This window comes from Pan troglodytes, chromosome 12 (genome assembly GCF_028858775.2).
Source record: "Pan troglodytes isolate AG18354 chromosome 12, NHGRI_mPanTro3-v2.0_pri, whole genome shotgun sequence".
Lineage (NCBI taxonomy): Eukaryota > Metazoa > Chordata > Mammalia > Primates > Hominidae > Pan > Pan troglodytes.
The window spans coordinates 76,031,688-76,047,866 of NC_072410.2; the positions used below are offsets into that span (position 1 = coordinate 76,031,688).

The 16,179-nt window shown below is 44.5% G+C and overlaps 1 long non-coding RNA gene across 1 annotated transcript in view; it reads right to left on the bottom strand.

Annotated features, from left to right (window-relative positions):
• Positions 1-1,502: 1,502 nt before the first annotated feature.
• LOC134807917 (uncharacterized) overlaps positions 1,503-16,179 on the bottom strand; it is a 35,872-nt gene continuing 21,195 nt past the window's right edge. The window contains exon 2 of the long non-coding RNA XR_010149537.1: positions 1,503-14,704. This is a non-coding gene — a long non-coding RNA (uncharacterized LOC134807917). The remainder of the gene's footprint in view (positions 14,705-16,179) is intronic.

Sequence of the window (16,179 nt, forward strand, 5' to 3'; positions counted from 1 at the left end):
AAAATTGAGCGGCGAAAGTCCTCTGGCTATTCCACATAGGGAATTTTTTATTCTGCTTTCCCCATCTATGTTCCAGCCACCTGTATCATTCAAACTGCTCCAATCTTCTCCAAGATTCTCTGTTGTATTTTCTCCATTACCTCCAGTATCTACCAATTATTTATGCAGAACAATTGAGCCAACCCTTTGTCTCCTTCCAGATGACCACCTCCCCTATCGAAAGAGACCTGCAAACTATTACAACAGACAGGTTAGTGTACTCCTTCCCCATGCTGGAAAAAAATCACTTGAAGCACTTGTCCTCTGCAGGACATCTTTGTGCTAGATCTCACTGGCAGATGAAGGCATGTGGCCAGGGTGAGGTGGGGCTGGGGAAGTGATCCAGTGCAGAAGTTGGCCCTGGAAGTGCCAGTGACAGGTAGACAAGCATCTCAAGGTCAATCTCAGCTTTGATTTCATACCAGGTTGAGCCTGAGGTTTCTAATCTGGCAGGCAGAGCATAGCCCAGGGAATTTGAGAGGCAGTCAGAGCTCAGAAAGCCTCTGGGTGGGCAGATACCACATGGACGGTTGACCTGTGGGCTGCAGGACTCAGCAACCAAGTTTGGGTATAGACCAACACTCCAGTTCAGGAATGAAGACCAACAGCAGTAGAGTCTCCTATCACGGGATCATCATTCAGAGTGGAGCTCTAACCTCAGCAGAGGATTTATGTGCTAGGCAGAATAATGAGCTGAAATGTCCAACATCAAGGTCAAAGCCTCAGGAGAACATGGAGAATGTAGAAAGAGCTATATATAACTCAGGGCCAATATGCACACCCAGTAGTCACTACAAAGGCCTCAGATCTCCAATTCATTTACCAGCAATAACCCTTGGACAGTAACATAGACACCAGGTGCTTAGGCACCTGGCTGTGGGGCATGACCCGATTCTAAGCCCCACTGGTTAGTGGGTGAGTGGGCTGGGCTAGGCTATTTCTGTCCTGAGCCAGCAGGGCGGGCTCTGTTGGACTAGGGAAGGCAGAGGAAGAAGAAACCATGCAGGGAATGGTAATCTTCAACCATGAAGGATAACAGGTTTATTATTAGAATAGCAAGTCCCTGGCATCCTGGCCAGGTACCAGCCGGATGTGGTGGAGAAAGCACCAGATTAGGAGTCCAGAAGTCCCTGTTCTAGTCTGGCTTTAGCCAGTAACCAGTTGTGGGTGCCTGAGCATGTATTTTCATTAACTGTTGGGCTTTTGGGCTTCAGTTTCCTCATTTTTGAAATCAGGAGGTTAGATTAAATCACTGGTTTTCAAAATGTGATCCTCAGACTGGCAGCACCAGTGTCACCAGGGAGCATATGGGAAATGTAAATGATCGGGCCCTGCCCCAGACCAACTGAATCAGAAACTCTGGGGGTGGAACCCAGTAACCTGTGCTTTAACATGCCTCTGGGGGTTCTGATCTACAACAAGGTTGGAGACTCAATAGGCTAAATAATTTCTAAGTCATCATCTGTTAGGAGAGATGAAATCAATCTCTCCGTTTCTCTAAGTCTTCTCTCTCTCTCTTTTCACACACACACACACACACACACACACACACCCCAAGCCACATATAACTTGGCCAGTAAGACAACCCATCTTCTAAAATCTTGCAGTTAAAAGCCCCATGAGCAGGTCTTGGCTGCATGTACCAGAGACCCAGCCCACAGCTTCTCTCTCCTCAGCCTGTCCCTGAAACCAGAGCCTGCCTCTGCAAGGGCTACATTAGCGTTCTAGCCAGCAGGAGGCAAAGTGTACAATAAATTCTTGTCTCTTCTACCTCCTGCCCAATTAGCCAGAGGTAAGATAGGAAGATTTACTTCTTTCCACAAGCAAGGTCACAACCTGAAGTCGTAATAGAAGCCAGTTTCCATCCTGGCTCTCCTGAGGCTGCGGCAGCGGATTGGCTGACACGCAGATGGCTCTGCCTGGTAGCAGGGATTTAATAGGCAAAGCGATGCAGGGAGGAGAACCGAAAGGGAAGAATAGCTGTGCTAAGCCTGTTGCCTTCTGGTTAAAAAAATTTATAGATCTATTTATAACCTGCCTTGCTCCACAAAGGATTTGAGGCGGCTGCCTTCTTGTTGGGAATTCCTTGATGCCAATGCTTGGCATCTGATACCATGGACTTCCTGGCCCGCAGCAAGGGGCCAAGTCTTCCTTGTTCAAGAAACCTCTGTGGAGGATAGAATGGCTACTCCTCCCAGTCTGTTGTAGAATATTCATCTTCCTGCTCATCCCCTTCCTTCTGCCTGCCTCCCCTCGGAGAAGATATGGTCACCATGATCCTGTCTGGTTTTTGTTTTTAAATGATATAACCTGACTCCTAGCTTTACATTTTTCCATTCAGGCCAAATAAACAAGATCCGCAAGGAAAATGTTCAAAAGCCCAGTTTGAGGAGTGGTTGTCAAAGGTCTACACATAAATGGAATTCTTCACCTTTCCTCAGTGATGTATTCCTATCGGAAATATGCCAACCGATCAATCATCTGTTGGATACATACTCTGAGTTGATTTGGGTTGGCAGGGGGCATGGAAATAAGTTAATACATATTAAATGCTTAGAAGAAAGCCCAGCCCATAGTAAAAGCTCAATAAGTGTTATCTTAAATGAACAACAAAACCAAACAACTAAAATAAACCCCAGTAATGAACATGGATTTGTACTGAAACCACCTAAATTCCCTTTGGGAAAAAGCAGGCTGGAGCTATGGATTCAGCTAGGTTTGTCTCTTTGTGATACTAATTGATCCCTGTGAGTCTGAATTCCCAACTCTGGCCTCTTTTCCATTTTCACTTATCTTCTTAGCCTAGAGTAATATTTAACAATTAAGTCCTTCCTAGCTTTTTTCCTCTTTCAGAATAAATAATTCCATTTCCTTAATAAACCTCCCAAAGGAGGCTTATGATAAAGGTTTAGTACCTTTGTGATGTCCTTCGGCCACTAGGATAATAGTAAGCAGAGACTGCCACCCATCATGTTTTGACATTGGCTGAGCCTACCTACATGGGGTGGCCTTGCCCTGGACTGCAGACGTGCTGTGGTCTCTGACACTGCTTTGCATGGTCTGGCCCCTACTCTGCCCCAGCATTGCTGCACCGGCATTATTGATCTGCACGTAGATGCTCATCCCTGCCCTTGCTGTTTACCCATGACACTGCCTGCTCAGGCTCTTTTTGGAACCTGATAAATCATTTAAAAAATTTCACAGGGAAGAGTCAACAGCAAAGAATAGACAAGATACTTCTAAAGAAGAAAAAAGGACTTATCCTGACAGATATCAAGACTTATTTCTAAGCTATAGAAATGGGAACTGTGGGCTGGGAACGGTGGCTCATGACTGTAATCCCAGCACTTTAGGAGGTGGAGACAGGCAGATCATGAGGTCAGGAGATCAAGACCATCCTGGCAAACACGGTGAAACCCCGCCTCTACTAAAAATACAAAAAATTAGCTGGGCGTGGTGGCACGTGCCGGTGGTCCCAGCTACTCAGGGGGCTGAGGCAGGAGAATTGCTTGCACACAGGAGGCAGAGGTTGCAGTGAGCCGAGATCATGCCACTGCACTCCAGCCTGGGTGACAGAGCGAGACTCCATCTCAAAAACAAAAAAGAAAAAAAAAAAAAGAAATGGGAACTGTGTTGTTGGTGCAGGGACATAAAAATACACCAGTGGAATAGGAGAGCCTAGAAACAGACCCACATATTTATAAACACGTGGCAGAGGAGGCAGTAAAGATGGGCAAGCGGGGCTGGGCGTGGTGGCTCACACCTGTAATCCCAGCACTTTGTGAGGCTGAGGTGGGGGTGGATCGCTTGAGCCCAGGAGTTCAAGACCAGCCTGGGCAACATGGTGAAACCCGGTCTCTACAAAAAATACAAAAATTAGCTAGGTGTGGTGGTGGGTGCCAGTAGTTCCAGCTTCTTGGGAGGCTGAGGTGGGAGGATTGCCTGAGGCTGGGGAGGTTGAGGCTGCAGTGAGCCATGTTCATGCCACTGCACTCCAGCCTGGGCAACAGAGTGAGACTCTGTTAAAAAAAGAAAGAAAGAAAGAGAAAGAAAGAAAGAAAGAGAGAGAGAGAGAGAAAGAAAGAAAGAGAGAGAGAGAAAGAAAGAAGGAAGGAAGGAAGGAGGGAAGGAAAGAAAGAAAGAAAGAAAAAGAAAGAAAGAAAAAGAAAGAAAGAAAGAAAGAAAGATGGGCAACGGGGCTGATAGTCTATTCAATGAATGACACTGGAAACTTGGTTTCCATGAATATGAAAAAAATGAATCCCTGCCATATACAAAAAAATGAAACTTAAATGTAAAAGGCACAATTTTAAATATCTTTTAAAAGAAACTACAGAAAAACTTTAGGAATTCAGCATAGGAAAGAATGTCTCTGATAAGTCACAAAAGACACAAACCAGAAAGGAAATGGTTAATACATTTTGTCCAATAAAATTTTAAATGTATATTCATCACAATTCATTTTTAAAATAGTGAAAAGACATGCCACAGTCTGGGAAAAATTGTTTGCAGTTTATGTAACTGGCAAAGGGTTAACATCTAGAATATATGAAGGAAACCAATGAATCAATAAGAAAAAATGAAACACTGCAATAGGAAAGTGGACAAAAGACACAAACTGGCATTCACAGAAAAGAAAACCAAATGGGCAGTGAAGAAGTGGAAAGATGCTCAACCTATCAGTAATAAGCAAAACGAAAATCAAATCTACAATGAAATACCTTTTCCATACCTACCAGACAGGCAAAAATTTAAAAAGTCCAGCAATGACAAATGCTGGAAAGAATGTGGAGCAACCAGAACTCTCAAATCCTATTGGTATGAAAATAAGTTGGTATCATTACAGGAAAACAATTTGGCATTTTCTAGTAAGGAGAAAAATAGGCATACCCTACAATACAGCAATTTTACTCCCAGGTTTGTACCCTAGAGACTCTGTATATGTATGTGTATATTATGTATATGTATATCTATGTCTTTACCAAAAGATACGTACAAGAACGTTTTGTGCCATGTGTTCAAAATAACCAACCCAAATATCCATCCCCACCACTAAACAAACTTGTAAATTTGTATATGTTCATCCAATGCAATACCATATGGCAGTAAAAATGAACAATAACTACACGCTTCAATATGGGTGAATCTCACAAATATTGACAAAGGCCAAGAGAAAGAAAAATATACTGTGTTCCTTCACTTAAAGATAAAAACCTGACAGAACTAAAATATTGTTTATGGACACGGTATATTGTTATATTATTCACTATATGTTTAACTAATACATATACTATAACAATATGTTGCATAACATATTGTTATATATGTTAGTGTCTTGGCAAGAAAGAGATAGCACACTGGAAATGGGTGACTAAAGAGAATGTATTACAGGGAACTACAAAATATAAGTTGGGTTAGGGTATACATTCCTAATAAGGTCAGTATCGCCCTTAAGGGGTGAAATTGCTTCTTAGTGAGCAAAATATAGTATTCTTGTCTATGTAAAACACAAAGATATCTACAGTACATCAACAGATCAACGGTATATGTGTGGTATTAAAATTTAATGGCAGGGAGATGATTGGGGGAAAAAGTCTGAAAAGGGTATTTAGGGGAGTCATGATTTTTAAAAATGATTAAGAAACACTAGGTTTGGGAAACCACCAGGGGATGGTTCAGCACCCTCGGGCTGGCAGAGCAGCCAGGAAGCTTTACCATCACTAGACCTGAAGGAGCTGGGGAGGGCAGGGAAAGGGCTGCAGGGTGGAGAGGGCTACCTGCCAGAACCAAGAGTGACCTTGGTAGATGAATGCCACCGATTCATGGTGGGTGCCCCAGCAGAGAGGGAGCAGGGGAGCAGACACCCTGGCCTCATTCTCATCCTCTGCTTTCCTGTCAGTGTTTCACTTTGGCCAAACCCACCAGGAAGCCAAGGATCAAGGGAGCTCCCTGGTGCAGTCCAGATGGGCCAGCCTCATGGGACACACGGCAGTATGGAGAAGCCTGGAGACGGAGCTGCAGGGGCAAATGGAAATTATTCAGCAGATGTATGTGGCAACATTGTAAAGGGTAAAGGAGTCATCAGCAGACATTTCAGCATCATGGTCGCCTCTGAAGGGTGACCTTCATGCTACCTTCGATAGCGGTGGTAATATTCTATGCCTTAAATTGAGTGGTGGGGCCGCAAGTGCTTATTTTATTCTTCTTCAGCAAGACACATATATTATTTACATTTATTTGCAGATAGAATCCATTTCATAGAATATTTTTAGCAAGTTAATATGGTAGTAACTAGGTAGGTGAGGTAAAATGAAAAGAGCATTCACTAGGCCTGGAGACAAAAGGTGGATGGAATCTAGGCTTTACCACTAAGTAGCTCAGATTAAGCAAATAAATAATCTTTGACGAACCCTGTCAGAGGCTGGGGAACCACTGTCCCTAGCCCCACCTGAAATTAAGTACTGTTGTATCAGCAGCCTTTTTGGGGCCTAATCCTCAACTGAAAGTCAAGATATAGTACTCTTCTCACACGGTTGCTATGATTAAATTAAAGTATATACAGGATATGAAATCATGTGCTACACTAACTGGTGCCTACTTACATATTTTTGCCTCTTCTCTATCCTACCTATGTCCTGTTGTGTATTTCTTTGCAAGTTCCTGTGCTCTGGCCAATCCAATCTCCCTGACCCCCGACCCTGTCCCACTTGGTGCTATATCCAGACAGAAGTTCATGCCCCAAGTCCTTCCCCAGCCTGGTCCTCCCACGTGTCCATCAGCCTGGCTCAAGCCCCACCCTTCCAGGGTGCTCAGCACAGTGTCTCTGTAGTCCTTTACAAACTAGATGTTAATAAAAATAGGAGTTAAGGTATCATCACACATGCTCTCACTGAATGCAACTGGGGCCGGGCGCAGTGGCTCACACCTGCAATCCCAACACTTTGGGAGGCCGAAGGTGGGTGGATCACCTGAGGTCAGGAGTTTGAGACTAGCCTGGCCAACATGGTGAAACCTGGTCTCTACTAAAAATACAAAAATTAGCCGGGCATGGTGGTGCATGCCGATAATCCCAGCTACTCGGGAGGCTGAGGCAGGAGAATTGCTTGAACCCAGGAGGCGGAGGTTGCAGTGAGCTGAGATCGCACCACTGCACTCCAGCCTGGGTGACAAGAGCAAAACTCCATCTAAAAAAAAAAAAAAAAAAAAAAAAAGCAATTGGGACTGTTGACCAGTTAACAATGAAACACACCAGCCTTCAACATCTTATTTTAACTTAAAATGTACAAATACGTGCTTCTTGGCCACTGTTTTGATGAAAGACCCAGGCATTTTATTTGAGCATGAGCTTGTCATCATCTTTCTTGCATCATTCCAGTTTCTATAAGTTGGAGCAAGAACATAGTCAAGTGTTCTTGTCAAGTCTGTGACCTTGAGAAGTGCAAGAGCTTGCAACAGACCTGGTACCAGAAGGACTTTGTATTCCTAAGCACAGTGCTAACTGGAGTAGTGTCCTACAAATTTAGCTGAATTGCACAGAGCTTCTTGGATGGGGGCCGGAAGAGGATTGGGACAAGAACAAATAGGAGAAGCTGTAAGATATGGTGAGTGCCAAAGGAAACTCGTCTTAAACGATAACACTGCCCCTGGTGGTCAATCTCTAGATCAATAACTGGGCACAGTTTCACAGGTACCAAAGCCTTCCACCAGGTCTGTCCCTCTCATATTCAGTTGCTGAATCCTCTTTTCGGGTGTGTGTGTAGAGGCTGGGGTTTGGGAGGCTGGGGAGAAGAGGACAAGCATGGTGAGTGGGGCAGGCTTCACTTTCCCTCCTGAATTCAGCTTCCTTGGCATCTCTGTGCCATTCTTTGTCCACTCTTTGCTCCCAGGTCAGAATTCAGTTCTCAGCAATTTACAAAAGTCTTGACTTGGCCCTGGAATGCTGGCAAGCTCCAGTGGAATCAGAGACCTGAGCACAGTTCCCTAGGGCTATTGAGGCTTCATGTGAGAGGCTTAGCAAATCCCAAGGAGAGAGTCAGTATACACACGTGCATATACATATGTGTGTATGTGTGAACAGGTATGTATGTGTGTGATTCTTCCCCCCACCTAAGCCAGGTGAGTAAAAACTGTAAATTACAGGGATTAAAGAAATGCCCTTCCAGTTTATGGCCCCAGGAATTTCAAGGTGTGCACATGGAGGCTATAAATTATATGGTTTTTAATAAATATAATCTTATTTCCCCCACATGGACAAGGATCTCCCAGGGTGCAAGGGAGGCCAGGAAAGTCCAGCTTGTCTGGTGGGGATCAGTCCTTCCCATAGTGCAGCCAGCTATGGGGGGCATGCGGGCTGTGTAGGGAAAGACAGCCAGGTGGAGGCACGCTGGCTACAGTGGCTGCGGCAGAGGGTAGGCAGGGGTGGTGACATAGAAACCCAGGCCCCTTTAGCACTGTGTTTCTCATCCTCCTGTCCACCCACAGATCCTGATTTAGGAGAGCTGGAGAATGGCTGTGAAACTGCTGCCTGGCAGGAAAAAGGAAGGGAATTCCTGAAGTGCTCCTGATTAGCGCTCCCAGAGTGTTCGTCATTTATTTCTTGTTAGCATGACTTGGGTTCTTTAAAGATTTGGACTGGATGTGAAGAAGTCCTTTTTGAGAACAAGGGCAATTACAGCCTGGGTTAAAAGCTTGTAGGAGTTAGGACCTTCTAGGACAGGCTCCTGACATTAAAGATGTTCAAACTATAGCCCAGAGAGGTCCACTGACTTGCCCCAGGTCACACAGCTCATTGGATGGCATGCTTCATGTTTTTTTTTTTAAAGACTGAAACATTCAGAAAAGTTTCATTGATTTTTACACTAAATGAAGAGCAAATTTGTAACCGGTTTCTTTGTTGACTAGCTTTGGAACTTTGGGCAGTGATTTTTAAAAACTTATTATTTTTTTGTAGAGGCAGGCTGGTCTCAAACCCCTGGGCTCAAGCAATCCTCCTGCCTTGGCTTCCCAGAGTGCTGGGATTACAGGCGTGAGTCACCGTGCCCAGCCTGTGTAAGTGATTTAACCTCCATTTCCTCCTCTGTAAAATGGAGTAAATAACACCTCCCAAGATCATTGTGAGGATGCGTAAGTTAATGTGTATGAGGCATCTATCTCAAGAACTCCAAGGACTCAATAAATGTTAGGTCTCCTTTCCTTCCCTCAGTATTCATTTTCTCCTCCCTGCCCTTTAAAATCACAGTTAACAAAAAATAAGTTCACAGCTGATTTCATAGCCAGGCTCACCTCAGTCCCTATTGCAATGCAATGCAAATAGAGATGTCCTAGCCAGTCTGGGTAAGTCAGTGGCATAGTAAAAGGGATTGTGAGCAGGACGCTGAGAACAAGGGATGGGATTGGGTGGCACGGGGATTGACTGAAGAGAAAAGGTCTCCAAAGGGAAGATCGGAGGAAACTCTTACCAGTTATTAAAAAGATGTACTACAGAAGGACAGGCCTTGAGAGACAGAAAGGGAGATGATAGTGACAGGACCAGAAGAGGAACTACTCAGATGTCATGGGTGGGAGTCCGATTAAGCAAGGAGGCCTGGGACGACTGTGGAGCCCACAGATCCCAGGAGCAAAACAAGCAGTCATTCAACTCCAGTCCCCCAAGGCAGACAGGTGAGCATCAAAGTGTGTGGGTTGCCTGGGGATGAAGCCCAAAGAAAGATACCTCCTTCCTCTGCAGCCATATGAGCTAAGGGAAGGATATGCCCGACCTTCTGCAGCGTTGGCAGAGGGGGCCCTGTCAGCTTCATATACCAGCTACCAAAGGAGTGATTCTAAAAACTGTTTTATGTTCATTACATTTTTTATTACAGCTCTTGTGCCAAAGATGCTTGGCAATGGAAAGCAGAGTGCTTGATTTGTGTAATAGATATTTTCACATGCAGCGTACAGAAACACAAAAACAAAAGTGTCATAAAATGTTTGATCTGGTCTTTTTGTAGCAGCAATGGAAAACACAAAGGTTTCATTATCATGATGTTCCCCTGTAGGATGTGCAGAACACAACAGAACATGAGCGGAAGAGGGTGTTACTGCTGTGTAAAATTGGACTGAGGGAACACTGGAGCAGAAATGCAGACCTGAGTGCCCAGTGTGGGTGGCTCACCTTTCAAGCCCAATGGAAATCTAGCCTTTTCTTGGAAACTTTCCTAGCGAAATCTTAGAGGCACATGATGACTTTAGGGGTGTCTCTCCAGGCCACATCAGCCCTGAGGGGTAACCCAGTTTGTGCAGAACAATTCAATCACCTTTGGCCGCCTGGGTTCCCAGGTGCTCACTTCCTCACACAGAAACCCCTCCTTACCATTGGAGGTAAATCTCCTTTTTGGGTTCCACCTGCCACATCCCAGCCACAACCTCAAGACCCAAGAAACCAGGGTTGAAATGCAAGGCACCAAGGCTGCTGCAGCCATCATCCAAACCCTCCACACAGGCCAGGGGCTGCTAGGCACTGGCCCAAGGCAGGGTGTAGCATCCAGACAAGAGGGGAATGGAATTTGCCAGATAATGGATGCCAGTGATTTGAGGAAGGCAACAGCCAAGGGAGAAATGGAAATGCAAACCAGGTACTGTCCAACGCAGCCATCTACGTTCTGAGCCCTTCTGAAAGGGCTCAGAAGAGGGAATCCATTTGGAGGCAAAGCAGTACAGTCAGGTAGAATTCCCTGAGCCTGAGAGCACAGCTCCAGTCTCTTTTTAAGAGGTGGAAGAGGAGGAAAGGGATCTTGGCTTGGCTGGATGATCACTGTCCACTCAATGCTTACTGCTGTTATCACTTGCCCTAGAGAAGAGTTCTTGTTCTCTCCCTGCTGCTAATTACAACTCTTAATAGGTTTCCAAAATGCAGCTAATACACCCTCTGATGAAAAATGTGGGGTGAGTTCCTAGGCCTTTGCCAAGAATCTAGAGCTATTAGTGAGTAGCATTGCTACATCTCTTATCAGAGATATTCCTTTCACCTCACCACAATTCCTCATCCCTGGCCAATCCTCTTTGCTGACAAGGTTCCCAGATTGGGGCTGATGGAGTGAATGGAATGTCTTGCCTGGAATCAGGGGTCACAATAAAATAATAGAGCAGGTGAAGGGAGTGGGCTGAGGTCAGTGAGCCAAAGATGATCTAAATGGATGAAGTCAGGGAGATCATGTCAACAAACAGTGGTTTCAAGCTGGCACGCAGGAGGATGGTCATGGCAGAAATCTGGAACATGGGCTGGAGCTGCAGCCCTGCCCAGGCTTTCTGCAGCAGGAGTCAAGACGGGGCTGCACTGATGGCCTTCCATAACTGGCCCAGCCCTGGGCCTCGGTGTGGGCTTTTCCAGACACCTCAGCTCTCCTATCTGGGCTGCTGAGGGCTTCTTCCCAGAGGTGAGGGCTTGCTCAAGGTCCCTCTTAGTTCAGGGAGTGAAAGCCTGGAGTTTGGGGGCCAACTGTCCATCCTTCAAGTCCTCCTCACAATTTCTCTCCAAAGGCCTACAAAGTGTCTCATGCAAAACAGATTCGTCAGACCTGACCCCCTGTTCCTCAGTTCCTATGGTATTTTATGTCCCCTGCCCCACCCTAGACTTTTACTACCTTGCACATTTGGCCATTTTCTTAAATTACCAGCTATATTTTTGGTAATTATAGCCCATGTATCTTATCACGCCAATAACCTAGTGAGTGACTTTGGGTTTAAGTATGAGTGCTTAAAATGTTTCTGATCCTTTGCTAAGTGCTGTGTATAGACTATCCCATCTAATCTGCATAACGAATCTATGAGGAGATGTCATAACTTATTACCCTCATTCTTTTGAGAGGAACTAGGGACTAGAAATGTCAACAAACTTGCCCAAAGTTCTGGCTCGCTCTGTGAGTTGAGCAAGTTATAGCCACTGTGCGCCCCAGTCTCTTCATCTGTAAAATGGGGTGAATAACAGTGCCTACTTCATAAGACTGCCAGGAGAACTAGATGAACTAATGCATAAAGTGCTCAGGACAGCGCCGGGCCCATTGGTGTTTGTACCTGGTTTGCATTTCCATTTCTCCCTTGGCTGCTGTCTTCCTCAAATCATTGGCATCCATTATTGGGCAAATTCCATTCCCCACCTTGTCTGGATGCTCCACCCTGCCTTGGGCCAGTGACTGGGGCCAGTGACTGGTCTGTGTGGAGGGTTTGGATGATGGCTGCAGCAGCTTTGGTGCCTAGCATTTCAACCCTGGTTTCTTGGGTCTTGCGGTGGTGGCTGGGGTATGGCAGATAAATAAATGAACATCTAAGAGGCAGAGCTGGATGTAATCCAGGGGGTTTGATTTCAGAGCACAAGTTCCTACCTACTATCTGTGACTTCTTTCCTTGTTGACTGTGTCTTGTTCTGTTTCTTCTGAAAGCTTTGGCAGGGACTTTGATTTTCATTTTACAGATGGAAAACTGAGCTATCATAGACATGATCCAGCCAGGGCCACACATCTGTTTCTCTTCCTGAGAATTCCATGGTGATACTTCCTATATTCATATGGACCAGGCACCATTCTGAGCACTTTACACATATTAACTAACAGATCTCACATGCAGTTTTAGGCACAAAGTGCTGCTATTTATCCCATTTTGCAGATAAGGAAGCTGAAGCACAGAGTGGCCTGATTCTGTGATCATTCTTGTCCTCTGCCTGAGCCCTCCCTCAGAACTGGGGCCAACTAATTCTGCATGCAAGGCCTACAGCAGGTGCTCTAGGTTGGTAATCTAGGGACTGAGTACCAAGGTACTCATTGTACCACCCTTTGCCCACCTTTTCTGCATTGGTCTGTGGCCAAGGCCTCAAATTGACCCCAGATTTCAATAAGTGTTTCGGCCTAACTTCCACGGGTACATCAGATCCTCCCAGTCTGGCTCACTGCCAGGTGACCAATCGTCATAGTTTGCCATGAGAATGTCCCAGTTTTGAAGCTGAAAGTCCTGTGTTGCAGAAAACCTCTAAGTCCTGCAGCTATTTTCTGACCCAGTGATGTTCTGCTCCTTAGTGGTTATTAATCCTTGCAACTTCCTATACATTTCCAGAGGATAACCTCTCTTCTCCAAATGATCCCCCAAATCATTTTAATTTAGCAGCAGCTGCAACACATTTTAAACAACGAGTATAAGCAACATTATTAGGAATACTCTCTTTCCTGATGAAAGGGATCTCTTGAGATTACTTTCCTAAAATCACACCACAGGAACATAACTAGCCAAGTCAGCAGTTTCCTCTCTGCCCTTCACACATAACCCACTGGGCTGTTATTTAATTTTCCCGCCCTCTCTCTGCATTTTCGTTTTCCCGAAGCACTTCTCCTAATGGTTTCCTTTCTGTCAAGGCAAGCAGCATAATGCAGAATAAAGAGATCTGGGCTTGGCATCTGGGAGACAGCTTCAGTAGAGGAAAGAGCATGGGCGCTGTGAGCAGAAAGATCTGGGTGTGAATCTTGATTCTGACATGCCGTTTTATGTCTTTGTACAAGTTACTTAACCTCATTGCACATCGCCTGTAAAAGGATAACATGAGAAAGTCCGCAGTGGTGTATGTAAAGTGACTTGCACAGAGTGGGATGTGATAGACATTAGATGATTGATGAAACAGGCCTCAGTTCAAGATGGGAGCTCCTGAGAGACTGGCAGGATCCTGATCCTGATGGGGTAAATGTGTCCAGGGAGGTGCCGCTGGGCGGCTGTTACCTGCCTGATGTGGTCTCCTGGCTGGATTCTATGCTTCTTATCTTTAATGTCACTTCCCTAGGGAAGCCTTATTATAAACTCACAGGCTACTGTACTCTTTCATAGTGCTTTTCATAAGTTGAATTCAAATTTTATTTCAGTAATTATTTTATTTCTATCTTCCCACCTGACCACAAACTCCCTAAAGGCAGGGACCATGATCTATCTTGTTCACTGTTGTAGCTTCAGCTGCCAAATCAGTGTCTGGCACACAGTAGGCATTCAATAAATGCTTGTTGAATAAAATGAATAAATTAAGTGGCCATTCAAAGGTACTGGAAGACAGAATTCCGTAAGGAAGCGTAGGCAGTAATACACCACTAGATGGCGCTAATGCCATGCATGTAAACTATCCCACCAGCTTTCTCAAACCAGAGTGATGGGTGGCTAACAGTCAATTTCCAATTTGACTTGGAAGTGATTCTGCCGAGAGTGTAACATCTTGTACTGAGCACCATGCTACACAATTTACCAGTTACTACAGTTCTTACAACAATCACAGAAAAAAGTAGCCCATTGTACAGATGATGAAATAAATTCCCAGTAATTTTAAGTAAATTTTCTAAAGAGACATAGCTTGTAGGTGATGCAGTAAGGCTCTGAACCCAGATCTGTTCGCCCCCAAGCTGTGTTCTTTCCAGAATATCTCAGCGCTTCCACTTTAGTGGTCTAATGCAACCAATAAACAAGCTTCCTGGTGCGATAGGGCCCCCTTCCCACCCCCACAGTTGGTTATTTTATTACGTACCCAGTTAGAACTCTCCACACAGTCATTGATTTCTTAAAAGTCAACTTATAAGAAAGGGATAATAAAAGGCAGAATAGATTCAATGTCTCTTAAACTAGACTTTTACGTCTTGAGCTCCATTGATGAGAGAAGTGTAGCATTCTGAGGAAGGAGGAAATAATCATTAACGTATCAATCAATCATCGATAGTTCTTCATTCAGCACCTCTGTTGCACACACAGGGCTGAGCAAACACAGATGGGCTTACAATCTGGTTGGGGACAGAAGACATGCACATATGGGACATACCAATATACAGCAGTACCTAAGTACCTTGTGGACGATATATACAATATGAGCACTAGGAATCTGGAGGCCAGAAAGATTCCTGTGACTGGGGTGGTCAGGGCTGACCCTCACAGAAAACACATTCAAGGAGACAGCAAGTCAACTAGTCCCTTTCTACTCAAGGTATAGACCAAGGGCAAGCGGCATTGATACCACCCGACAGCTTGTTAGCAATGCAGAATCTTGGGTCTCTTCCCTGACCTCCTGAACCAGAATCTGCATTTTAACAAGATATCCAGGTGATCTGCAATGTTTAAAGACTGTTGAGGATCTAGTGTTTGTATTCATATCTCTTTAAAATGAACGAACACTCTAATTTCACTGTTTAGTTTTAATTTGGCATTTTGATTTGCTTTTAGAAGAATGTACTAAATACTCTAAGCTTCTGCCATTCTTCACTCCAAGAATCTATGGAAAATCCTAATAGCTAAATCTTCTGTGGCCTGGTGATTTCTTAACGGGAAGAAAAGCTCTTATCCGAAGCACCTTTTCATGTATTTATGCAACAGGAATTATTGTTCAAGAAACTAGACTTAAAAAAACCAAAGATATATTTTTTTGAGTGACTAAAGGAAGTTTACATTATGCTCACTACAATTCGGGTACAGTCTAATTCTTTGCAGATTGCTAATCTATGTATGGTAGACTATGGAACCACAATACTAGATCACGTTTCCTCAGGTCATTCCCCACCTCCCCACACTGTCCCCCCATACATCATTTTGAATCAGTGAAAGTTGTTGTCATGTGGAATTTGTAATAACTCTGATAGAGAAAATTAGACACTTCACACACCAGTACATGGACAGGACTTGTTTTAACATCTCAGTAAGAAGTGACAGTGGCCCTGTGTCTAACTGTGGTTCCATGTCTCTTATCCACTCGTGGAAGCTGGGTGTGTCCCTTCAGAAATTCAGTGTGGCAGAAAGAAAAGAGCACTAGAAAACTAAGCAAGAAAACATTCCTCTGGAGAACCCTGACTAACATAAAGCCCAATCCCCATCAGCACACAATATAACAAATATGCATATGGTCCCTCTCCATCTAAAATGTTTAAAAATAACAATATATAAGTAAACTGGCTTGCAAAAATCACTCATTGTGAAAAAAAGAAAACTAAGTGAGAAACCATAGGCTCAGGGCTGACACACGGTAGCTGTGTAGTGCCACTTCTCTGTGTCTCAGTTCCCATCTATGAATGAAGGAGGTGGAATGAGATGGTTGCTAATGTTGCTTCCTGGTCTAGCATCCCATGAGCCTAGTTAACTAGAAGTTAGAGGATGGGTAGT